Source organism: Pleurodeles waltl, unplaced genomic scaffold (genome assembly GCF_031143425.1).
Source record: "Pleurodeles waltl isolate 20211129_DDA unplaced genomic scaffold, aPleWal1.hap1.20221129 scaffold_39, whole genome shotgun sequence".
NCBI lineage: Eukaryota > Metazoa > Chordata > Amphibia > Caudata > Salamandridae > Pleurodeles > Pleurodeles waltl.
Genome location: NW_027150097.1, coordinates 8,541,476 through 8,568,903, shown reverse-complemented (window position 1 = coordinate 8,568,903; position 27,428 = coordinate 8,541,476). Strand labels below are relative to the sequence as shown.

Sequence of the window (27,428 nt, the reverse complement as noted above, 5' to 3'; positions counted from 1 at the left end):
GCTACTAATTCTCAATCATCTACTACATGGGGTGTGGACTTGCAGAATTTTGAGCCAGTGCATATGGCCGGTGGTGACTGCTACTAATTCTCAATCATCTACTACAGGGGGTGTGGACATGCAGAATTTGGAGCCAGTTCAAGATTCAGATCAGGAGGTGCCTGGCTCCATACCAATCAACTCAGTGCCTCTGAGACAAGGACTTGAACGGTACAGTTTGAGTCCTCGACCGCCATGCTCAACGCGGCTGCAAGGATTCGGGGTGGATTGACTGAATGTGGTATTTATTGTTGTGTACTATTCTTGTATACTGGATTAGTATAGTATCTTTTTTTTGAGCAGCTATGTTTGTTTTGTATTGGTTAAGGAGAAATGTTGTGTTCGTCATGGGCACGCCCATGATGCACACCAAGGGAGGTAGGGAGTGTTAGTCTCCCCCGAGTTTTGGAGTTGGATGGTAGGTGCGGTGATTTGGAATCGGAGAGAATAAAAGGTAGGGGAAGGTGTTCCTCGTGGCCAAAGACTCCATATTATTCTTTGTGTATTTATTAAAACTTCTCTGCAAAACAGGCACTGTGTGTGCACGACGCAACACCCCCACCCCTCCCATCCCCTGAATACAGAAGTTAAAAACCAGCTCTGATTGGGACGCAGGGGACCCTGGTGCCACTGAACCTTCTGCACTGTGAACCTGCTGAACTATTGACAGCTGCGCTTTTGATATGTAGGGTCGAAACCTTTATCTCGGCCCCTCTATCACGATTTGTTGAAGATGCTGTGATTTCCTGCTTTACCGATTTACTGCGATTTAGCCAACTTCAGGCAATTAGTGCAAGCAACGGAAAATAGATCTTATCGATAATTTACAGAAACTGTTGACATTGTTTTTGATACGGTGCTTGGGAAAAAAAAGTCCAAAAATGTATCCACCTCGCAAAATACACTTGTCAGAAGTGGGATTTGAACCCACACCTCCAAGGGAGGCTGCGACCTGAACGCAGCACCTTAGACCACTCGGCCATCCTGACACTCTTGACACTGCACTGATGGCTCAATTTCCAGCTTATAAACCAAAATGAGTGCCCTGTACTGAGTGAATGTTGTTTAATGTCCTCTGTATTTTCAATTCCAGACCTTCCTGCTCAGGGAAACAGTGGGATCTGAAGCTGATGAAGGAGAGAGGATGGATCATCCTGACAGTGAATCCGGTGGTGACTGCTACTAATTCGCAATCATCGACTACTTGGGGTGTGGACATGCAGAAGTTTGAGCCAGTGCACATGGCTGGTGGTGACTGCAACTAATTCTCAATCATCTACTACAAGGGGTGTGGACATGCAGAATTTGGAGCCAGTTCAAGATTCAGATCAGGAGGTGCCTGGCTCCATACCAATCAACTCAGTGCCTCTGAGACAAGGACTTGAACGGTACAGTTTGAGTCCTCGACCGCCATGCTCAACGCGGCTGCAAGGATTCGGGGTGGATTGACTGAATGTGGCATTTCTTGTTGTGTACTATTCTTGTATACTGGATTAGTATAGTATCTTTTTTTTGAGCAGCTATGTTTGTTTTGTATTGGTTAAGGAGAAATGTTGTGTTTGTCATGGGCACGCCTATGATGCACACCAAGGGAGGTAGGGAGTGTTAGTCTCCCCCGAGTTTTGGAGTTGGATGGTAGGCGCGGTGACGTGGAACCGGAGAGAATAAAAGGTCAGGGAAGGTGTTCCTCGTGGCCAATGACTCTATATTATTCTCTGTGTATTTATTAAAACTTATCTGCAAAACAGGCACCGTGTGTGCACAATGCAACACACCCCTCCCATGCCCTGAATACAGAAGTTAAAAACCAGCTGTGATTGGGACGCAGGGGACTCTGGTGCCACTGAACCTTCTGCACTGTGAACCTGCTGAACTATTGACAGATGCGGTCTTGATATGTAGGGTCGAAACCTTTATCTCTGCCCCTCTATCACGATTTGTTGAAGATGCTGCGATTTCCCGCTTTACCGATTTACTGCGATTTAGCCAACTTCAGGAAATTAGTGCAAGCAACGGTCAATAGATCTTATCGATAATTTACAGAAACTGTTGACATTGTTTTTGATACGGGTGCTTGGAAAAAAAAAGTCCAAAAATGTATCCACCTCGCAAAGACACTTGTCAGAAGAGGGGTTTGAACCCACATCTCCAAGGATGACTGTGACCTGAATGCAGCACCTTAGACCACCCGGCCATCCTGACACTCTTGACACCAGACTGATGGCTCAATTTCCAGCTTATAAACCAAAATGAGTGCCATGTACTGAGTGAATGTTATTTAATGTCCTCTGTATTTTCAATTCCAGACCTTCCTGCTCAGGGAAACAGTGGGATCTGAAGCTGATGAAGGAGAGAGGATGGATCATCCTGACAGTGGACCCTGTGGTGACTGCTACTAATTCTCAATCATCTACTACATGGGGTGTGGACTTGCAGAATTTTGAGCCAGTGCATATGGCCGGTGGTGACTGCTACTAATTCTCAATCATCTACTACAGGGGGTGTGGACATGCAGAATTTGGAGCCAGTTCAAGATTCAGATCAGGAGGTGCCTGGCTCCATACCAATCAACTCAGTGCCTCTGAGACAAGGACTTGAACGGTACAGTTTGAGACCTCGACCGCCATGCTCAACGCGGCTGCAAGGATTCGGGGTGGATTGACTGAATGTGGTATTTATTGTTGTGTACTATTCTTGTATACTGGATTAGTATAGTATCTTTTTTTTGAGCAGCTATGTTTGTTTTGTATTGGTTAAGGAGAAATGTTGTGTTCGTCACGGGCACGCCCATGATGCACACCAAGGGAGGTAGGGAGTGTTAGTCTCCCCCGAGTTTTGGAGTTGGATGGTAGGTGCGGTGATGTGGAATCGGAGAGAATAAAAGGTAGGGGAAGGTGTTCCTCGTGGCTAAAGACTCCATATTATTCTTTGTGTATTTATTAAAACTTCTCTGCAAAACAGGCACTGTGTGTGCACAACGCAACACCCCCACCCCTCCCATCCCCTGAATACAGAAGTTAAAAACCAGCTGTGATTGGGACGCAGGGGACCCTGGTGCCACTGAACCTTCTGCACTGTGAACCTGCTGAACTATTGACAGCTGCGCTTTTGATATGTAGGGTCGAAACCTTTATGTCGGCTCCTCTGTCACGATTTGTTGAAGATGCTGTGATTTCCTGCTTTACCGATTTACTGCGATTTAGCCAACTTCAGGAAATTAGTGCAAGCAACGGACAATAGATCTTATCGATAATTCACAGAAACTGTTGACATTGTTTTTGATAAGGGTGCTTGGGAAAAAAAAGTCCAAAAATGTATCCACCTCGCAAAAGACACTTGTCAGAAGTGGGATTCGAACCCACACCTCCAAAGGAGGCTGCGACCTGAACGCAGCGCCTTAGACCACTCGGCCATCCTGACACTCTTCACACTTTGCTCATGGCTCAATTTCGAGCGTATAAACCAAAATGAGTGCCATGTACTGAGTGAATGTTATTTAATGTCCTCTGTATTTTCAATTCCAGACCTTCCTGCTCAGGGAGCTTCAGTGGGATCTGAAGCTGATGAAGGAGAGGATGGATCATCCTGACAGTGGATCCGGTGGTGACTGCTACTAATTCTCAATCATCTACTACATGGGGTGTGGCCATGCTGAATTTTGAGCCAGTGCACATGGCCGGTGGTGACTGCTACTAATTCTCAATCATCTACTACAGGGGGTGTGGACATGTAGAATTTGGAGCCAGTTCAAGATTCAGATCAGGAGGTGCCTGGCTCCATACCAATCAACTCAGTGCCTCTGAGACAAGGACTTGAACGGTACAGTTTGAGTCCTCGACCGCCATGCTCAACGCGGCTGCAAGGATTCGGGGTGTATTGACTGAATGTGGCATTTCTTGTTGTGTACTATTCTTGTTTACTGGTTTAGTATAGTATCTTTTTTTTTAGCAGCTATGTTTGTTTTGTATTGGTTAAGGAGAAATGTTGTGTTCGTCATGGGCACGCCTATGATGCACACCAAGGGAGGTAGGGAGTGTTAGTCTCCCCCGAGTTTTGGAGTTGGATGGTAGGCGCGGTGACGTGGAACCGGAGAGAATAAAAGGTCAGGGAAGGTGTTCCTCGTGGCCAATGACTCTATATTATTCTCTGTGTATTTATTAAAACTTATTTGCGAAACAGGCACTGTGTGTGCACGATGCAACACACCCCTCCCATGCCCAGAATACAGAAGTTAAAAACCAGCTGTGATTGGGACGCAGGCGACCCTGGTGCCACTGAACCTTCTGCACTGTGAACCTGCTGAACTATGGACAGCTGTGCTTTTGATATGTAGGGTCGAAACCTTTATCTCGGCCCCTCTATCACGATTTGTTGAAGATGCTGTGATTTCCTGCTTTACCGATTTACTGCGATTTAGCCAACTTCAGGCAATTAGTGCAACCAACGGACAATAGATCTTATCGATAATTTACAGAAACTGTTGACATTGTTTTTGATAAGGGTGCTTGGAAAAAAAAGTCCAAAAATGTATCCACCTTGCAAAGACACTTGTCAGAAGAGGGGTTTGAACCCACGTCTCCAATGGAGACTGTGACCTGAATGCAGCACCTTAGACCACCCGGCCATCCTGACACTCTTGACACCAGACTGATGGCTCAATTTCCAGCTTATAAACCAAAATGAGTGCCATGTACTGAGTGAATGTTATTTAATGTCCTCTGTATTTTCATTTCCAGACCTTCCTGCTCAGGGAAACAGTGGGATCTGAAGCTGATGAAGGAGAGAGGATGGATCATCCTGACAGTGGACCCTGTGGTGACTGCTACTAATTCTCAATCATCTACTACATGGGGTGTGGACATGCTGAATTTTGAGCCAGTGCACATGGCCGGTGGTGACTGCTACTAATTCTCAATCATCTACTACAGGGGGTGTGGACATGCAGAATTTGGAGCCAGTTCAAGATTCAGATCAGGAGGTGCCTGGCTCCATACCAATCAACTCAGTGCCTCTGAGACAAGGACTTGAACGGTACAGTTTGAGTCCTCGACCGCCATGCTCAACGCGGCTGCAAGGATTCGGGGTGGATTGACTGAATGTGGCATTTTTTGTTTTGTACTTTTCTTGTATACTGGATTAGTATAGTATCTTTTTTTTAAGCAGCTATGTTTGTTTTGTATTGGTTAAGGAGAAATGTTGTGTTCGTCATGGGCACGCCTATGATGCACACCAAGGGAGGTAGGAAGTGTTAGTCTCCCCCGAGTTTTGGAGTTGGATGGTAGGCGCGGTGACGTGGAACCGGAGAGAATAAAAGGTCAGGGAAGGTGTTCCTCGTGGCCAATGACTCTATATTATTCTCTGTGTATTTATTAAAACTTATCTGCAAAACAGGCACCGTGTGTGCACGATGCAACACACCCCTCCCATGCCCTGAATACAGAAGTTAAAAACCAGCTGTGATTGGGACGCAGGGGACTCTGGTGCCACTGAACCTTCTGCACTGTGAACCTGCTGAACTATTGACAGATGCGGTCTTGATATGTAGGGTCGAAACCTTTATCTCTGCCCCTCTATCACGATTTGTTGAAGATGCTGCGATTTCCCGCTTTACCGATTTACTGCGATTTAGCCAACTTCAGGAAATTAGTGCAAGCAACGGACAATAGATCTTATCGATAATTTACAGAAACTGTTGACATTGTTTTTGATACGGGTGCTTGGAAAAAAAAAGTCCAAAAATGTATCCACCTCGCAAAAGACACTTGTCAGAAGTGGGATTCGAACCCACACCTCCAAAAGAGACTGTGACCTGAACGCAGCGCCTTAGACCACTCGGCCATCCTGACACTCTTGACACTGCACTGATGGCTCAATTTCCAGCTTATAAACCAAAATGAGTGCCATGTACTGAGTGAATGTTGTTTAATGTCCTCTGTATTTTCAATTCCAGACCTTCCTGCTCAGGGAAACAGTGGGATCTGAAGCTGATGAAGGAGAGAGGATGGATCATCCTGACAGTGGATCCGGTGGTGACTGCTACTAATTCTCAATCATCTACTACATGGGGTGTGGACATGCTGAATTTTGAGCCAGTGCACATGGCCGGTGGTGACTGCTACTAATTCTCAATCATCTACTACAGGGGGTGTGGACATGCAGAATTTGGAGCCAGTTCAAGATTCAGATCAGGAGGTGCCTGGCTCCATACCAATCAACTCAGTGCCTCTGAGACAAGGACTTGAACGGTACAGTTTGAGTCCTCGACCGCCATGCTCAACGCGGCTGCAAGGATTCGGGGTGGATTGACTGAATGTGGCATTTCTTGTTGTGTACTATTCTTGTATACTGGTTTAGTATAGTATCTTTTTTTTTAGCAGCTATGTTTGTTTTGTATTGGTTAAGGAGAAATGTTGTGTTCGTCATGGGCACGCCTATGATGCACACCAAGGGAGGTAGGGAGTGTTAGTCTCCCGCGAGTTTTGTAGTTGGATGGTAGGCGAGGTGACGTGGAACCGGAGAGAATAAAAGGTCAGGGAAGGTGTTCCTCATGGCCAATGACTCTATATTATTCTCTGTGTATTTATTAAAACTTATTTGCGAAACAGGCACTGTGTGTGCACAATGCAACACACCCCTCCCATGCCCAGAATACAGAAGTTAAAAACCAGCTGTGATTGGGACGCAGGGGACCCTGGTGCCACTGAACCTTCTGCACTGTGAACCTGCTGAACTATTGACATCTGCGCTTTTGATATGTAGGGTCGAAACCTTTATCTCGGCCCCTCTATCACGATTTGTTGAAGATGCTGTGATTTCCTGCTTTACCGATTTACTGCGATTTAGCCAACTTCAGGCAATTAGTGCAAGCAACGGAAAATAGATCTTATCGATAATTTACAGAAACTGTTGACATTGTTTTTGATACGGTGCTTGGGAAAAAAAAGTCCAAAAATGTATCCACCTTGCAAAATACACTTGTCAGAAGTGGGATTTAAACCCACACCTCCAAGGGAGGCTGCGACCTGAACGCAGCGCCTTAGACCACTCGGCCATCCTGACACTCTGCACACCTTGCTCATGGCTCAATTTCGAGCGTATAAACCAAAATGAGTGCCATGTACTGAGTGAATGTTGTTTAATGTCCTCTGTATTTTCAATTCCAGACCTTCCTGCTCAGGGAAACAGTGGGATCTGAAGCTGATGAAGGAGAGAGGATGGATCATCCTGACAGTGAATCCGGTGGTGACTGCTACTAATTCTCAATCATCGACTACATGGGGTGTGGACATGCAGAAGTTTGAGCCAGTGCACATGGCCGGTGGTGACTGCTACTAATTCTCAATCATCTACTACAAGGGGTGTGGACATGCAGAATTTGGAGCCAGTTCAAGATTCAGATCAGGAGGTGCCTGGCTCCATACTAATCAACTCAGTGCCTCTGAGACAAGGACTTGAACGGTACAGTTTGAGTCCTCGACCGCCATGCTCAACGCGGCTGCAAGGATTCGGGGTGGATTGACTGAATGTGGCATTTCTTGTTGTGTACTATTCTTGTATACTGGATTAGTATAGTATCTTTTTTTTGAGCAGCTATGTTTGTTTTGTATTGGTTAAGGAGAAATGTTGTGTTCGTCATGGGCACGCCTATGATGCACACCAAGGCAGGTAGGGAGTGTTAGTCTCCCCTGAGTTTTGGAGTTGGATGGTAGGCGCGGTGACGTGGAACCGGAGAGAATAAAAGGTCAGGGAAGGGGTTCCTCGTGGCCAATGACTCTATATTATTCTCTGTGTATTTATTAAAACTTATCTGCGAAACAGGCACCGTGTGTGCACGATGCAACACACCCCTCTCATGCCCTGAATACAGAAGTTAAAAACCAGCTATGATTGGGACGCAGGTGACCCTGGTGCCACTGAACCTTCTGCACTGTGAACCTGCTGAACTATTGACAGCTGCGCTCTTGATATGTAGGGTCGAAACCTTTATCTCTGCCCCTCTATCACGATTTGTTGAAGATGCTGTGATTTACCGCTTTACTGATTTACTGCGATTTAGCCAACTTCAGGAAATTAGTGCAAGCAACGGACAATAGATCTTATCGATAATTTACAGAAACTGTTGACATTGTTTTTGATACAGGTGCTTGGAAAAAAAAAGTCCAAAAATGTATCCACCTCGCAAAAGAAACTTGTCAGAAGTGGGATTCAAATCCACGCCTCCAAAGGAGACTGCAACCTGAAAGCAGCGCCTTAGACCACTCGGCCATCCTGACACTCTTGACACTGCACTGATGGCTCAATTTCCAGCTTCTAAACCAAAATGAGTGCCATGTACTGAGTGAATGTTGTTTAATGTCCTCTGTATTTTCAATTCCAGACCTTCCTGTTCAGGGAAACAGTGGGATCTGAAGCTGATGAAGGAGAGAGGATGGATCATCCTGACAGTGAATCCGGTGGTGACTGCTACTAATTCTCAATCATCGACTACTTGGGGTGTGGACTTGCAGAATTTTGAGCCAGTGCATATGGCCGGTGGTGACTGCTACTAATTCTCAATCATCTACTACAGGGGGTGTGGACATGCAGAATTTGGAGCCAGTTCAAGATTCAGATCAGGAGGTGGCTGGCTCCATACCAATCAACTCAGTGCCTCTGAGACAAGGACTTGAACGGTACAGTTTGAGTCCTCGACCGCCATGCTCAACGCGGCTGCAAGGATTCGGGGTGGATTGACTGAATGTGGTATTTATTGTTGTGTACTATTCTTGTATACTGGATTAGTATAGTATCTTTTTTTTGAGCAGCTATGTTTGTTTTGTATTGGTTAAGGAGAAATGTTGTGTTCGTCATGGGCACGCCCATGATGCACACCAAGGGAGGTAGGGAGTGTTAGTCTCCCCCGAGTTTTGGAGTTGGATGGTAGGTGCGGTGATGTGGAATCGGAGAGAATAAAAGGTAGGGGAAGGTGTTCCTCGTGGCCAAAGACTCCATATTATTCTTTGTGTATTTATTAAAACTTCTCTGCAAAACAGGCACTCTGTGTGCACGACGCAACACCCCCACCCCTCCCATCCCCTGAATACAGAAGTTAAAAACCAGCTCTGATTGGGACGCTGGGGACCCTGGTGCCACTGAACCTTCTGCACTGTGAACCTGCTGAACTATTGACAGCTGCGCTTTGATGTGTAGGGTCGAAACCTTTATCTCGGCCCCTCTATCACGATTTGTTGAAGATGCTGTGATTTCCTGCTTTACCGATTTACTGCGATTTAGCCAACTTCAGGCAATTAGTGCAAGCAACGGAAAATAGATCTTATCGATAATTTACAGAAACTGTTGACATTGTTTTTGATACGGTGCTTTGGAAAAAAAAGTCAAAAAATGTATCCACCTTGCAAAATACACTTGTCAGAAGTGGGATTTAAACCCACACCTCCAAGGGAGGCTGCGACCTGAACGCAGCGCCTTAGACCACTCGGCCATCCCGACACTCTGCACACCTCGCTCATGGCTCAATTTCGAGCGTATAAACCAAAATGACTGCCATGTACTGAGTGAATGTTGTTTAATGTCCTCTGTATTTTCAATTCCAGACCTTCCTGCTCAGGGAAACAGTGGGATCTGAAGCTGATGAAGGAGAGAGGATGGATCATCCTGACAGTGAATCCGGTGGTGACTGCTACTAATTCTCAATCATCGACTACATGGGGTGTGGACATGCAGAAGTTTGAGCCAGTGCACATGGCCGGTGGTGACTGCTACTAATTCTCAATCATCTACTACAAGGGGTGTGGACATGCAGAATTTGGAGCCAGTTCAAGATTCAGATCAGGAGGTGCCTGGCTCCATACCAATCAACTCAGTGCCTCTGAGACAAGGACTTGAACGGTACAGTTTGAGTCCTCGACCGCCATGCTCAACGCGGCTGCAAGGATTCGGGGTGGATTGACTGAATGTGGCATTTCTTGTTGTGTACTATTCTTGTATACTGGATTAGTATAGTATCTTTTTTTTGAGCAGCTATGTTTGTTTTGTATTGGTTAAGGAGAAATGTTGTGTTCGTCATGGGCACGCCTATGATGCACACCAAGGGAGGTAGGGAGTGTTAGTCTCCCCTGAGTTTTGGAGTTGAATGGTAGGCGCGGTGACGTGGAACCGGAGAGAATAAAAGGTCAGGGAAGGTGTTCCTCGTGGCCAATGACTCTATATTATTCTCTGTGTATTTAATAAAACTTATCTGCGAAACAGGCACCGTGTGTGCACGATCCAACACACCCCTCTCATGCCCTGAATACAGAAGTTAAAAACCAGCTATGATTGGGACGCAGGGGACCCTGGTGCCACTGAACCTTCTGCACTGTGAACCTGCTGAACTATTGACAGCTGCGCTCTTGATATGTAGGGTCGAAACCTTTATCTCTGCCCCTCTATCACGATTTGTTGAAGATGCTGTGATTTCCCGCTTTACTGATTTACTGCGATTTAGCCAACTTCAGGAAATTAGTGCAAGCAACGGACAATAGATCTTATCGATAATTTACAGAAACTGTTGACATTGTTTTTGATACGGGTGCTTGGAAAAAAAAGTCAAAAAATGTATCCACCTCGCAAAAGACACTTGTCAGAAGTGGGATTCAAATCCACGCCTCCAAAGGAGACTGCAACCTGAACGCAGCGCCTTAGACCACCCGGCCATCCTGACACTGCACTGATGGCTCAATTTCCAGCTTATAAACCAAAATGAGTGCCATGTACTGAGTGAATGTTGTTTAATGTCCTCTGTATTTTCAATTCCAGACCTTCCTGCTCAGGGAAACAGTGGGATCTGAAGCTGATGAAGGAGAGAGGATGGATCATCCTGACAGTGAATCCGGTGGTGACTGCTACTAATTCGCAATCATCGACTACTTGGGGTGTGGACATGCAGAAGTTTGAGCCAGTGCACATGGCCGGTGGTGACTGCTACTAATTCTCAATCATCTACTACAAGGGGTGTGGACATGCAGAATTTGGAGCCAGTTCAAGATTCAGATCAGGAGGTGCCTGGCTCCATACCAATCAACTCAGTGCCTCTGAGACAAGGACTTGAACGGTACAGTTTGAGTCCTCGACCGCCATGCTCAACGCGGCTGCAAGGATTCGGGGTGGATTGACTGAATGTGGCATTTCTTGTTGTGTACTATTCTTGTATACTGGTTTAGTATAGTATCTTTTTTTTTAGCAGCTATGTTTGTTTTGTATTGATTAAGGAGAAATGTTGTGTTCGTCATGGGCACGCCTATGATGCACACCAAGGGAGGTAGGGAGTGTTAGTCTCCCCCGAGTTTTGGAGTTGGATGGTAGGCGCGGTGACGTGGAACCGGAGAGAATAAAAGGTCAGGGAAGGTGTTCCTCGTGGCCAATGACTCTATATTATTCTCTGTGTATTTATTAAAACTTATTTGCGAAACAGGCACTGTGTGTGCACGATGCAACACACCCCTCCCATGCCCAGAATACAGAAATTAAAAACCAGCTGTGATTGGGACGCAGGGGACCCTGGTGCCACTGAACCTTCTGCACTGTGAACCTGCTGAACTATGGACAGCTGTGCTTTTGATATGTAGGGTCGAAACCTTTATCTCGGCCCCTCTATCACGATTTGTTGAAGATGCTGTGATTTCCTGCTTTACCGATTTACTGCGATTTAGCCAACTTCAGGCAATTAGTGCAACCAACGGACAATAGATCTTATCGATAATTTACAGAAACTGTTGACATTGTTTTTGATAAGGGTGCTTGGAAAAAAAAGTCAAAAAATGTATCCACCTCGCAAAGACACTTGTCAGAAGAGGGGTTTGAACCCACATCTCCAAGGGAGACTGTGATCTGAATGCAGCACCTTAGACCACCCGGCAATCCTGACACTCTTGACACCAGACTGATGGCTCAATTTCCAGCTTATAAACCAAAATGAGTGCCATGTACTGAGTGAATGTTATTTAATGTCCTCTGTATTTTCAATTCCAGACCTTCCTGCTCAGGGAAACAGTGGGATCTGAAGCTGATGAAGGAGAGTGGATGGATCATCCTGACAGTGGACCCTGTGGTGACTGCTACTAATTCTCAATCATGTACTACATGGGGTGTGGACTTGCAGAATTTTGAGCCAGTGCATATGGCCGGTGGTGACTGCTACTAATTCTCAATCATCTACTACAGGGGGTGTGGACATGCAGAATTTGGAGCCAGTTCAAGATTCAGATCAGGAGGTGCCTGGCTCCATACCAATCAACTCAGTGCCCCTGAGACAAGGACTTGAACGGTACAGTTTGAGTCCTCGACCGCCATGCTCAAGGCGGCTGCAAGGATTCGGGGTGGATTGACTGAATGTGGTATTTATTGTTGTGTACTATTTTTGTATACTGGTTTAGTATAGTATCTTTTTTTTGAGCAGCTATGTTTGTTTTGTATTGGTTAAGGAGAAATGTTGTGTTCGTCATGGGCACGCCCATGATGCACACCAAGGGAGGTAGGGAGTGTTAGTCTCCCCCGAGTTTTGGAGTTGGATGGTAGGTGCGGTGATGTGGAATCGGAGAGAATAAAAGGTAGGGGAAGGTGTTCCTCGTGGCCAAAGACTCCATATTATTCTTTGTGTATTTATTAAAACTTCTCTGCAAAACAGGCACTGTGTGTGCACGACGCAACACCCCCACCCCTCCCATCCCCTGAATACAGAAGTTAAAAACCAGGTCTGATTGGGACGCAGGGGACCCTGGTGCCACTGAACCTTCTGCACTGTGAACCTGCTGAACTATTGACAGCTGCGCTTTTGATATGTAGGGTCGAAACCTTTATCTCGGCCCCTCTATCACGATTTGTTGAAGATGCTGTGATTTCCTGCTTTACCGATTTACTGCGATTTAGCCAACTTCAGGCAATTAGTGCAAGCAACGGAAAATAGATCTTATCGATAATTTACAGAAACTGTTGACATTGTTTTTGATACGGTGCTTGGGAAAAAAAAGTCCAAAAATGTATCCACCTCGCAAAATACACTTGCCAGAAGTGAGATTTGAACCCACACCTCCAAGGGAGGCTGCGACCTGAACGCAGCGCCTTAGACCACTCGGCCATCCTGACACTCTTCACACTTTGCTCATGGCTCAATTTCGAGCGTATAAACCAAAATGAGTGCCATGTACTGAGTGAATGTTATTTAATGTCCTCTGTATTTTCAATTCCAGACCTTCCTGCTCAGGGAAACAGTGGGATCTGAAGCTGATGAAGGAGAGGATGGATCATCCTGACAGTGGATCCGGTGGTGACTGCTACTAATTCTCAATCATCTACTACATGGAGTGTGGACATGCTGAATTTTGAGCCAGTGCACATGGCCGGTGGTGACTGCTACTAATTCTCAATCATCTACTACAGGGGGTGTGGACATATAGAATTTGGAGCCAGTTCAAGATTCAGATCAGGAGGTGCCTGGCTCCATACCAATCAACTCAGTGCCTCTGAGACAAGGACTTGAACGGTACAGTTTGAGTCCTCGACCGCCATGCTCAACGCGGCTGCAAGGATTCGGGGTGTATTGACTGAATGTGGCATTTCTTGTTGTGTACTATTCTTGTATACTGGTTTAGTATAGTATCTTTTTTTTTAGCAGCTATGTTTGTTTTGTATTGGTTAAGGAGAAATGTTGTGTTCGTCATGGGCACGCCTATGATGCACACCAAGGGAGGTAGGGAGTGTTAGTCTCCCCCGAGTTTTGGAGTTGGATGGTAGGCGCGGTGACGTGGAACTGGAGAGAATAAAAGGTCAGGGAAGGTGTTCCTCGTGGCCAATGACTCTATATTATTCTCTGTGTATTTATTAAAACTTATCTGCAAAACAGGCACCGTGTGTGCACAATGCAACACACCCCTCCCATGCCCTGAATACAGAAGTTAAAAACCAGCTGTGATTGGGACGCAGGGGACTCTGGTGCCACTGAACCTTCTGCACTGTGAACCTGCTGAACTATTGACAGATGCGGTCTTGATATGTAGGGTCGAAACCTTTATCTCTGCCCCTCTATCACGATTTGTTGAAGATGCTGCGATTTCCCGCTTTACCGATTTACTGCGATTTAGCCAACTTCAGGAAATTAGTGCAAGCAACGGTCAATAGATCTTATCGATAATTTACAGAAACTGTTGACATTGTTTTTGATACGGGTGCTTGGAAAAAAAAAGTCCAAAAATGTATCCACCTCGCAAAGACACTTGTCAGAAGAGGGGTTTGAACCCACATCTCCAAGGGTGACTGTGACCTGAATGCAGCACCTTAGACCACCCGGCCATCCTGACACTCTTGACACCAGACTGATGGCTCAATTTCGAGCTTATAAACCAAAATGAGTGCCATGTACTGAGTGAATGTTATTTAATGTCCTCTGTATTTTCAATTCCAGACCTTCCTGCTCAGGGAAACAGTGGGATCTGAAGCTGATGAAGGAGAGAGGATGGATCATCCTGACAGTGGACCCTGTGGTGACTGCTACTAATTCTCAATCATCTACTACATGGGGTGTGGACTTGCAGAATTTTGAGCCAGTGCATATGGCCGGTGGTGACTGCTACTAATTCTCAATCATCTACTACAGGGGGTGTGGATATGCAGAATTTGGAGCCAGTTCAAGATTCAGATCAGGAGGTGCCTGGCTCCATACCAATCAACTCAGTGCCTCTGAGACAAGGACTTGAACGGTACAGTTTGAGACTTCGACCGCCATGCTCAACGCGGCTGCAAGGATTCGGGGTGGATTGACTGAATGTGGTATTTATTGTTGTGTACTATTCTTGTATACTGGATTAGTATAGTATCTTTTTTTTGAGCAGCTATGTTTGTTTTGTATTGGTTAAGGAGAAATGTTGTGTTCGTCACGGGCACGCCCATGATGCACACCAAGGGAGGTAGGGAGTGTTAGTCTCCCCCGAGTTTTGGAGTTGGATGGTAGGTGCGGTGATGTGGAATCGGAGAGAATAAAAGGTAGGGGAAGGTGTTTCTCGTGGCTAAAGACTCCATATTATTCTTTGTGTATTTATTAAAACTTCTCTGCAAAACAGGCACTGTGTGTGCACAACGCAACACCCCCACCCCTCCCATCCCCTGAATACAGAAGTTAAAAACCAGCTGTGATTGGGACGCAGGGGACCCTGGTGCCACTGAACCTTCTGCACTGTGAACCTGCTGAACTATTGACAGCTGCGCTTTTGATATGTAGGGTCGAAACCTTTATGTCGGCTCCTCTGTCACGATTTGTTGAAGATGCTGTGATTTCCTGCTTTACCGATTTACTGCGATTTAGCCAACTTCAGGAAATTAGTGCAAGCAACGGACAATAGATCTTATCGATAATTCACAGAAACTGTTGACATTGTTTTTGATAAGGGTGCTTGGAAAAAAAAAGTCCAAAAATGTATCCACCTCGCAAAAGACACTTGTCAGAAGTGGGATTCGAACCCACACCTCCAAGGGAGGCTGCGACCTGAACGCAGCGCCTTAGACCACTCGGCCATCCTGACACTCTTCACACTTTGCTCATGGCTCAATTTCGAGCGTATAAACCAAAATGAGTGCCATGTACTGAGTGAATGTTATTTAATGTCCTCTGTATTTTCAATTCCAGACCTTCCTGCTCAGGGAAACAGTGGGATCTGAAGCTGATGAAGGAGAGGATGGATCATCCTGACAGTGGATCCGGTGGTGACTGCTACTAATTCTCAATCATCTACTACATGGGGTGTGGCCATGCTGAATTTTGAGCCAGTGCACATGGCCGGTGGTGACTGCTACTAATTCTCAATCATCTACTACAGGGGGTGTGGACATGTAGAATTTGGAGCCAGTTCAAGATTCAGATCAGGAGGTGCCTGGCTCCATACCAATCAACTCAGTGCCTCTGAGACAAGGACTTGAACGGTACAGTTTGAGTCCTCGACCGCCATGCTCAACGCGGCTGCAAGGATTCGGGGTGTATTGACTGAATGTGGCATTTCTTGTTGTGTACTATTCTTGTATACTGGTTTAGTATAGTATCTTTTTTTTTAGCAGCTATGTTTGTTTTGTATTGGTTAAGGAGAAATGTTGTGTTCGTCATGGGCACGCCTATGATGCACACCAAGGGAGGTAGGGAGTGTTAGTCTCCCCCGAGTTTTGGAGTTGGATGGTAGGCGCGGTGACGTGGAACCGGAGAGAATAAAAGGTCAGGGAAGGTGTTCCTCGTGGCCAATGACTCTATATTATTCTCTGTGTATTTATTATAACTTATTTGCGAAACAGGCACTGTGTGTGCACGATGCAACACACCCCTCCCATGCCCAGAATACAGAAGTTAAAAACCAGCTGTGATTGGGACGCAGGCGACCCTGGTGCCACTGAACCTTCTGCACTGTGAACCTGCTGAACTATGGACAGCTGTGCTTTTGATATGTAGGGTCGAAACCTTTATCTCGGCCCCTCTATCACGATTTGTTGAAGATGCTGTGATTTCCTGCTTTACCGATTTACTGCGATTTAGCCAACTTCAGGCAATTAGTGCAACCAACGGACAATAGATCTTATCGATAATTTACAGAAACTGTTGACATTGTTTTTGATAAGGGTGCTTGGAAAAAAAAGTCCAAAAATGTATCCACCTCGCAAAGACACTTGTCAGAAGAGGGGTTTGAACCCACGTCTCCAAGGGAGACTGTGACCTGAATGCAGCACCTTAGACCACCCGGCCATCCTGACACTCTTGATACCAGACTGATGGCTCAATTTTCAGCTTATAAACCAAAATGAGTGCCATGTACTGAGTGAATGTTATTTAATGTCCTCTGTATTTTCATTTCCAGACCTTCCTGCTCAGGGAAACAGTGGGATCTGAAGCTGATGAAGGAGAGAGGATGGATCATCCTGACAGTGGACCCTGTGGTGACTGCTACTAATTCTCAATCATCTACTACATGGGGTGTGGACTTGCAGAATTTTGAGCCAGTGCATATGGCCGGTGGTGACTGCTACTAATTCTCAATCATCTACTACAGGGGGTGTGGACATGCAGAATTTGGAGCCAGTTCAAGATTCAGATCAGGAGGTGCCTGGCTCCATACCAATCAACTCAGTCCCTCTGAGACAAGGACTTGAACGGTACAGTTTGAGTCCTCGACCGCCATGCTCAACGCGGCTGCAAGGATTCGGGGTGGATTGACTGAATGTGGTATTTATTGTTGTGTACTATTTTTGTATACTAGATTAGTATAGTATCTTTTTTTTGAGCAGCTATGCTTGTTTTGTATTGGTTAAGGAGAAATGTTGTGTTAGTCATGGGCACGCCCATGATGCACACCAAGGGAGGTAGGGAGTGTTAGTCTCCCCCGAGTTTTGGAGTTGGATTGTAGGTGCGGTGATGTGGAATCGGAGAGAATAAAAGGTAGGGGAAGGTGTTCCTCGTGGCCAAAGACTCCATATTATTCTTTGTGTATTTATTAAAACTTCTCTGCAAAACAGGCACTGTGTGTGCACGACGCAACACCCCCACCCCTCCAATCCCCTGAATACAGAAGTTAAAAACCAGGTCTGATTGGGACGCAGAGGACCCTGGTGCCACTGAACTTTCTGCACTGTGAACCTGCTGAACTATTGACAGCTGCGCTTTTGATATGTAGGGTCGAAACCTTTATCTCGGCCCCTCTATCACGATTTGTTGAAGATGCTGTGATTTCCTGCTTTACCGATTTACTGCGATTTAGCCAACTTCAGGCAATTAGTGCAAGCAACGGAAAATAGATCTTATCGATAATTTACAGAAACTGTTGACATTGTTTTTGATACGGTGCTTGGGGAAAAAAAGTCCAAGAATGTATCCACCTCGCAAAATACACTTGTCAGAAGTGGGATTTGAACCCACACCTCCAAGGGAGGCTGCGACCTGAACGCAGCGCCTTAGACCACTTGGCCATCCTGACACTCTTCACACTTCGCTCATGGCTCAATTTCGAGCGTATAAACCAAAATGAGTGCCATGTACTGAGTGAATGTTATTTAGTGTCCTCTGTATTTTCAATTCCAGACCTTCCTGCTCAGGGAAACAGTGGGATCTGAAGCTGATGAAGGAGAGAGGATGGATCATGCTGACAGTGGATCCGGTGGTGACTGCTACTAATTCTCAATCATCTATTACATGGGGTGTGGACATGCTGAATTTTGAGCCAGTGCACATGGCCGGTGGTGACTGCTACTAATTCTCAATCATCTACTACAGGCGGTGTGGACATGCAGAATTTGAAGCCAGTTCAAGATTCAGATCAGGAGGTGCCTGACTCCATACCAATCAACTCAGTACCTCTGAGACAAGGACTTGAACGGTACAGTTTGAGTCCTCGACCGCCATGCTCAACGCGGCTGCAAGGATTCGGGGTGTATTGACTGAATGTGGCATTTCTTGTTGTGTACTATTCTTGTATACTGGTTTAGTATAGTATCTTTTTTTTTAGCAGCTATGTTTGTTTTGTATTGGTTAAGGAGAAATGTTGTGTTCGTCATGGGCACGCCTATGATGCACACCAAGGGAGGTAGGGAGTGTTAGTCTCCCCCGAGTTTTGGAGTTGGATGGTAGGCGCGGTGACGTGGAACCGGAGAGAATAAAAGGTCAGGGAAGGTGTTCCTCGTGGCCAATGACTCTATATTATTCCATGTGTATTTATTAAAACTTATTTGCGAAACAGGCACTGTGTGTGCACGATGCAACACACCCCTCCCATGTCCAGAATACAGAAGTTAAAAACCAGCTGTGATTGGGACGCAGGGGACCCTGGTGCCACTGAACCTTCTGCACTGTGAACCTGCTGAACTATGGACAGCTGTGCTTTTGATATGTAGGGTCGAAACCTTTATCTCGGCACCTCTATCACGATTTGTTGAAGATGCTGTGATTTCCTGCTTTACCGATTTACTGCGATTTAGCCAACTTCAGGCAATTAGTGCAACCAACGGACAATAGATCTTATCGATAATTTACAGAAACTGTTGACATTGTTTTTGATAAGGGTGCTTGGAAAAAAAAGTCAAAAAATGTATCCACCTCGCAAAGACACTTGTCAGAAGAGGGGTTCGAACCCACATCTCCAAGTGTGACTGTGACCTGAATGCAGCACCTTAGACCACCCGGCCATCCTGACACTCTTGACACCAGACTGATGGCTCAATTTCCAGCTTATAAACCAAAATGAGTGCCATGTACTCAGTGAATGTTATTTAATGTCCTCTGTATTTTCAATTCCAGACCTTCCTGCTCAGGGAAACAGTGGGATCTGAAGCTGATGAAGGAGAGAGGATGGATCATCCTGACAGTGGACCCTGTGGTGACTGCTACTAATTCTCAATCATCTACTACATGGGGTGTGGACTTGCAGAATTTTGAGCCAGTGCATATGGCCGGTGGTGACTGCTACTAATTCTCAATCATCTACTACAGGGGGTGTGGACATGCAGAATTTGGAGCCAGTTCAAGATTCAGATCAGGAGGTGCCTGGCTCCATACCAATCAACTCAGTGCCTCTGAGACAAGGACTTGAACGGTACAGTTTGAGTCCTCGACCGCCATGCTCAACGCGGCTGCAAGGATTCGGGGTGTATTGACTGAATGTGGTATTTATTGTTGTGTACTATTCTTGTATACTGGATTAGTATAGTATCTTTTTTTTGAGCAGCTATGTTTGTTTTGTATTGGTTAAGGAGAAATGTGTTCGTCATGGGCACGCCCATGATGCACACCAAGGGAGGTAGGGAGTGTTAGTCTCCCCCGAGTTTTGGAGTTGGATGGTAGGTGCCGTGATTTGGAATCGGAGAGAATAAAAGGTAGGGGAAGGTGTTCCTCGTGGCCAAAGACTCCATATTATTCTTTGTGTATTTATTAAAACTTCTCTGCAAAACAGGCACTGTGTGTGCACGACGCAACACACCGACCCCTCCCATCCCCTGAATACAGAAGTTAAAAACCAGCTCTGATTGGGACGCAGGGGACCTTGGTGCCACTGAACCTTCTGCACTGTGAATCTGCTGAACTATTGACAGCTGCGCTTTTGATATGTAGGGTCGAAACCTTTATCTCGGCCCCTCTATCACGATATGTTGAAGATGCTGTGATTTCCTGCTTTACCGATTTACTGCTATTTAGCCAACTTCAGGCAATTAGTGCAAGCAACGGAAAATAGATCTTATCGATAATTTACAGAAACTGTTGACATTGTTTTTGATAAGGGTGCTTGGAAAAAAAAGTCACAAAATGTATCCACCTCGCAAAGACACTTGTCAGAAGAGGGGTTTGAACCCACATCTCCAAGGGTGACTGTGACCTGAATGCAGCACCTTAGACCACCCGGCCATCCTCACACTCTTGACACCAGACTGATGGCTCAATTTCCAGCTTATAAACCAAAATGAGTGCCATGTACTGAGTGAATGTTATTTAATGTCCTCTGTATTTTCAATTCCAGACCTTCCTGCTCAGGGAAACAGTGGGATCTGAAGCTGATGAAGGAGAGAGGATGGATCATCCTGACAGTGGACCCTGTGGTGACTGCTACTAATTCTCAATCATCTACTACATGGGGTGTGGACTTGCAGAATTTTGAGCCAGTGCATATGGCCGGTGGTGACTGCTACTAATTCTCAATCATCTACTACAGGGGGTGTGGACATGCAGAATTTGGAGCCAGTTCAAGATTCAGATCAGGAGGTGCCTGGCTCCATACCAATCAACTCAGTGCCTCTGAGACAAGGACTTGAACGGTACAGTTTGAGTCCTCGACCGCCATGCTCAACGCGGCTGCAAGGATTCGGGGTGTATTGACTGAATGTGGTATTTATTGTTGTGTACTATTCTTGTATACTGGATTAGTATAGTATCTTTTTTTTGAGCAGCTATGTTTGTTTTGTATTGGTTAAGGAGAAATGTGTTCGTCATGGGCACGCCCATGATGCACACCAAGGGAGGTAGGGAGTGTTAGTCTCCCCCGAGTTTTGGAGTTGGATGGTAGGTGCCGTGATTTGGAATCGGAGAGAATAAAAGGTAGGGGAAGGTGTTCCTCGTGGCCAAAGACTCCATATTATTCTTTGTGTATTTATTAAAACTTCTCTGCAAAACAGGCACTGTGTGTGCACGACGCAACACCCCCACCCCTCCCATCCCCTGAATACAGAAGTTAAAAACCAGCTCTGATTGGGACGCAGGGGACCCTGGTGCCACTGAACCTTCTGCACTGTGAATCTGCTGAACTATTGACAGCTGCGCTTTTGATATGTAGGGTCGAAACCTTTATCTCGGCCCCTCTATCACGATTTGTTGAAGATGCTGTGATTTCCTGCTTTACCGATTTACTGCGATTTAGCCAACTTCAGGCAATTAGTGCAAGCAACGGAAAATAGATCTTATCGATAATTTACAGAAACTGTTGACATTGTTTTTGATACGGTGCTTGGGAAAAAAAAGTCCAAAAATGTATCCACCTCGCAAAATACACTTGTCAGAAGTGGGATTTGAACCCACACCTCCAAGGGAAGCTGCGACCTGAACGCAGCGCCTTAGACCACTCAGCCATCCTGACACTCTTGACACTGCACTGATGGCTCAATTTTCAGCTTATAAACCAAAATGAGTGCCCTGTACTGAGTGAATGTTGTTTAATGTCCTCTGTATTTTCAATTCCAGACCTTCCTGCTCAGGGAAACAGTGGGATCTGAAGCTGATGAAGGAGAGAGGATGGATCATCCTGACAGTGAATCCGGTGGTGACTGCTACTAATTCGCAATCATCGACTACTTGGGGTGTGGACATGCAGAAGTTTGAGCCAGTGCACATGGCTGGTGGTGACTGCAACTAATTCTCAATCATCTACTACAAGGGGTGTGGACATGCAGAATTTGGAGCCAGTTTAAGATTCAGATCAGGAGGTGCCTGGCTCCATACCAATCAACTCAGTGCCTCTGAGACAAGGACTTGAATGGTACAGTTTGAGTCCTCGACCGCCATGCTCAACGCGGCTGCAAGGATTCGGGGTGGATTGACTGAATGTGGCATTTCTTGTTGTGTACTATTCTTGTATACTGGATTAGTATAGTATCTTTTTTTTGAGCAGCTATGTTTGTTTTGTATTGGTTAAGGAGAAATGTTGTGTTCGTCATGGGCACACCTATGATGCACACCAAGGGAGGTAGGGAGTGTTAGTCTCCCCCGAGTTTTGGAGTTGGATGGTAGGCGCGGTGACGTGGAACCGGAGAGAATAAAAGGTCAGGGAAGGTGTTCCTCGTGGCCAATGACTCTATATTATTCTCTGTGTATTTATTCAAACTTATCTGCAAAACAGGCACCGTGTGTGAACGATGCAACACACCCCTCCCATGCCCTGAATACAGAAGTTAAAAACCAGCTGTGATTGGGACGCAGGGGACTCTGGTGCCACTGAACCTTCTGCACTGTGAACCTGCTGAACTATTGACAGATGCGCTCTTGATATGTAGGGTCGAAACCTTTATCTCTGCCCCTCTATCACGATTTGTTGAAGATGCTGTGATTTCCCGCTTTACCGATTTACTGCGATTTAGCCAACTTCAGGAAATTAGTGCAAGCAACGGACAATAGATCTTATCGATAATTTACAGAAACTGTTGACATTGTTTTTGATACGGGTGCTTGGAAAAAAAAAGTCCAAAAATGTATCCACCTCGCAAAAGACACTTGTCAGAAGTGGGATTCGAGCCCACGCCTCCAAAGGAGACTGCGACCTGAACTCAGCGCCTTAGACCACTCGGCCATCCTGATACTCTTGACACTGCACTGATGGCTCAATTTCCAGCTTATAAACCAAAATGAGTGCCATGTACTGAGTGAATGTTGTTTAATGTCCTCTGTATTTTCAATTCCAGACCTTCCTGCTCAGGGAAACAGTGGGATCTGAAGCTGATGAAGGAGAGAGGATGGATCATCCTGACAGTGAATCCGGTGGTGACTGCTAGTAATTCTCAATCATCAACTACTTGGGGTGTGGACATGCAGAAGTTTGAGCCTGTGCACATGGCCGGTGGTGACTGCTACTAATTCTCAATCATCTACTACAAGGGGTGTGGACATGCAGAATTTGGAGCCAGTTCAAGATTCAGATCAGGAGGTGCCTGGCTCCATACCAATCAACTCAGTGCCTCTGAGACAAGGACTTGAACGGTACAGTTTGAGTCCTCGACCGCCATGCTCAACGCGGCTGCAAGGATTCTGGGTTGATTGACTGAATGTGGAATTTCTTGTTTTGTACTATTCTTGTATACTGGATTAGTATAGTATCTTTTTTTTAAGCAGCTATGTTTGTTTTGTATTGGTTAAGGAGAAATGTTGTGTTCGTCATTGGCACGCCTATGATGCACACCAAGGGAGGTAGGGAGTGTTAGTCTCCCCCGAGTTTTGGAGTTGGATGGTAGGCGCGGTGACGTGGAAACGGAGAGAATAAAAGGCCAGGGAAGGTGTTCCTCGTGGCCAATGACTCTATATTATTCTCTGTGTATTTATTAAAACTTATCTGCGAAACAGGCACCATGTGTGCACGATGCAACACACCCCTCCCATGCCCTGAATACAGAAGTTAAAAACCAGCTGTGATTGGGACGCAGGGGACCCTGGTGCCACTGAACCTTCTGCACTGTGAACCTGCTGAACTATGGACAGCTGCGCTCTTGATATGTAGGGTCGAAACCTTTATCTCTGCCCCTCTATCATGATTTGTTGAAGATGCTGTGATTTCCCGCTTTACCGATTTACTGCGATTTAGCCAACTTCAGGCAATTAGTGCAAGCAACGGACAATAGATCTTATCGATAATTTACAGAAACTGTTGACATTGTTTTTGATAAGGGTGCTTGGAAAAAAAAGTCCAAAAATGTATCCACCTCGCAAAGACACTTGTCAGAAAAGGGGCTTGATCCCACGTCTCCAAGAGAGACTGTGACCTGAATACAGCACCTTAGACCACCCGGCCATCCTGACACTCTCGACACCAGACTGATGGCTCAATTTCCAGCTTATAAACCAAAATGAGTGCCATGTACTGAGTGAATGTAATTTAATGTCCTCTGTATTTTCAATTCCAGACCTTCCTGCTCAGGGAAACAGTGGGATCTGAAGCTGATGAAGGAGAGAGGATGGATCATCCTGACAGTGGACCCTGTGGTGACTGCTACTAATTCTCAATCATCTACTACATGGGGTGTGGACTTGCAGAATTTTGAGCCAGTGCATATGGCCGGTGGTGACTGCTACTAATTCTCAATCATCTACTACAGGGGGTGTGGACATGCAGAATTTGGAGCCAGTTCAAGATTCAGATCAGGAGGTGCCTGGCTCCATACCAATCAACTCAGTGCCTCTGAGACAAGGACTTGAACGGTACAGTTTGAGTCCTCGACCGCCATGCTCAACGCGGCTGCAAGGATTCGGGGTGTATTGACTGAATGTGGTATTTATTGTTGTGTACTATTCTTGTATACTGGATTAGTATAGTATCTTTTTTTTGAGCAGCTATGTTTGTTTTGTATTGGTTAAGGAGAAATGTGTTCGTCATGGGCACGCCCATGATGCACACCAAGGGAGGTAGGGAGTGTTAGTCTCCCCCGAGTTTTGGAGTTGGATGGTAGGTGCCGTGATTTGGAATCGGAGAGAATAAAAGGTAGGGGAAGGTGTTCCTCGTGGCCAAAGACTCCATATTATTCTTTGTGTATTTATTAAAACTTCTCTGCAAAACAGGCACTGTGTGTGCACGACGCAACACCCCCACCCCTCCCATCCCCTGAATACAGAAGTTAAAAACCAGCTCTGATTGGGACGCAGGGGACCCTGGTGCCACTGAACCTTCTGCACTGTGAATCTGCTGAACTATTGACAGCTGCGCTTTTGATATGTAGGGTCGAAACCTTTATCTCGGCCCCTCTATCACGATTTGTTGAAGATGCTGTGATTTCCTGCTTTACCGATTTACTGCGATTTAGCCAACTTCAGGCAATTAGTGCAAGCAACGGAAAATAGATCTTATCGATAATTTACAGAAACTGTTGACATTGTTTTTGATACGGTGCTTGGGAAAAAAAAGTCCAAAAATGTATCCACCTCGCAAAATACACTTGTCAGAAGTGGGATTTGAACCCACACCTCCAAGGGAAGCTGCGACCTGAACGCAGCGCCTTAGACCACTCAGCCATCCTGACACTCTTGACACTGCACTGATGGCTCAATTTTCAGCTTATAAACCAAAATGAGTGCCCTGTACTGAGTGAATGTTGTTTAATGTCCTCTGTATTTTCAATTCCAGACCTTCCTGCTCAGGGAAACAGTGGGATCTGAAGCTGATGAAGGAGAGAGGATGGATCATCCTGACAGTGAATCCGGTGGTGACTGCTACTAATTCGCAATCATCGACTACTTGGGGTGTGGACATGCAGAAGTTTGAGCCAGTGCACATGGCTGGTGGTGACTGCAACTAATTCTCAATCATCTACTACAAGGGGTGTGGACATGCAGAATTTGGAGCCAGTTCAAGATTCAGATCAGGAGGTGCCTGGCTCCATACCAATCAACTCAGTGCCTCTGAGACAAGGACTTGAATGGTACAGTTTGAGTCCTCGACCGCCATGCTCAACGCGGCTGCAAGGATTCGGGGTGGATTGACTGAATGTGGCATTTCTTGTTGTGTACTATTCTTGTATACTGGATTAGTATAGTATCTTTTTTTTGAGCAGCTATGTTTGTTTTGTATTGGTTAAGGAGAAATGTTGTGTTCGTCATGGGCACACCTATGATGCACACCAAGGGAGGTAGGGAGTGTTAGTCTCCCCCGAGTTTTGGAGTTGGATGGTAGGCGCGGTGACGTGGAACCGGAGAGAATAAAAGGTCAGGGAAGGTGTTCCTCGTGGCCAATGACTCTATATTATTCTCTGTGTATTTATTCAAACTTATCTGCAAAACAGGCACCGTGTGTGAACGATGCAACACACCCCTCCCATGCCCTGAATACAGAAGTTAAAAACCAGCTGTGATTGGGACGCAGGGGACTCTGGTGCCACTGAACCTTCTGCACTGTGAACCTGCTGAACTATTGACAGATGCGCTCTTGATATGTAGGGTCGAAACCTTTATCTCTGCCCCTCTATCACGATTTGTTGAAGATGCTGTGATTTCCCGCTTTACCGATTTACTGCGATTTAGCCAACTTCAGGAAATTAGTGCAAGCAACGGACAATAGATCTTATCGATAATTTACAGAAACTGTTGACATTGTTTTTGATACGGGTGCTTGGAAAAAAAAAGTCCAAAAATGTATCCACCTCGCAAAAGACACTTGTCAGAAGTGGGATTCGAGCCCACGCCTCCAAAGGAGACTGCGACCTGAACTCAGCGCCTTAGACCACTCGGCCATCCTGATACTCTTGACACTGCACTGATGGCTCAATTTCCAGCTTATAAACCAAAATGAGTGCCATGTACTGAGTGAATGTTGTTTAATGTCCTCTGTATTTTCAATTCCAGACCTTCCTGCTCAGGGAAACAGTGGGATCTGAAGCTGATGAAGGAGAGAGGATGGATCATCCTGACAGTGAATCCGGTGGTGACTGCTAGTAATTCTCAATCATCAACTACTTGGGGTGAGGACATGCAGAAGTTTGAGCCTGTGCACATGGCCGGTGGTGACTGCTACTAATTCTCAATCATCTACTACAAGGGGTGTGGACATGCAGAATTTGGAGCCAGTTCAAGATTCAGATCAGGAGGTGCCTGGCTCCATACCAATCAACTCAGTGCCTCTGAGACAAGGACTTGAACGGTACAGTTTGAGTCCTCGACCGCCATGCTCAACGCGGCTGCAAGGATTCTGGGTTGATTGACTGAATGTGGAATTTCTTGTTTTGTACTATTCTTGTATACTGGATTAGTATAGTATCTTTTTTTTAAGCAGCTATGTTTGTTTTGTATTGGTTAAGGAGAAATGTTGTGTTCGTCATTGGCACGCCTATGATGCACACCAAGGGAGGTAGGGAGTGTTAGTCTCCCCCGAGTTTTGGAGTTGGATGGTAGGCGCGGTGACGTGGAAACGGAGAGAATAAAAGGCCAGGGAAGGTGTTCCTCGTGGCCAATGACTCTATATTATTCTCTGTGTATTTATTAAAACTTATCTGCGAAACAGGCACCATGTGTGCACGATGCAACACACCCCTCCCATGCCCTGAATACAGAAGTTAAAAACCAGCTGTGATTGGGACGCAGGGGACCCTGGTGCCACTGAACCTTCTGCACTGTGAACCTGCTGAACTATGGACAGCTGCGCTCTTGATATGTAGGGTCG

At 45.8% G+C, this 27,428-nt stretch overlaps 4 non-coding genes across 4 annotated transcripts; all 4 read right to left on the bottom strand.

Annotated features, from left to right (window-relative positions):
* Window positions 1-945: 945 nt before the first annotated feature.
* Window positions 946-1,028, bottom strand: TRNAL-CAG (transfer RNA leucine (anticodon CAG)). Its single transcript has one exon. It is a non-coding gene; the product is annotated as a tRNA-Leu (tRNA).
* Window positions 1,029-3,376: 2,348 nt separating this feature from the next.
* On the bottom strand, window positions 3,377-3,459 carry TRNAL-CAG (transfer RNA leucine (anticodon CAG)). Its single transcript has one exon. It is a non-coding gene; the product is annotated as a tRNA-Leu (tRNA).
* Window positions 3,460-15,507: 12,048 nt separating this feature from the next.
* Window positions 15,508-15,590, bottom strand: TRNAL-CAG (transfer RNA leucine (anticodon CAG)). The gene has a single exon. It is a non-coding gene; the product is annotated as a tRNA-Leu (tRNA).
* Window positions 15,591-17,934: 2,344 nt separating this feature from the next.
* On the bottom strand, window positions 17,935-18,017 carry TRNAL-CAG (transfer RNA leucine (anticodon CAG)). Its single transcript has one exon. It is a non-coding gene; the product is annotated as a tRNA-Leu (tRNA).
* Between the last annotated feature and the right edge of the window lie 9,411 nt (window positions 18,018-27,428).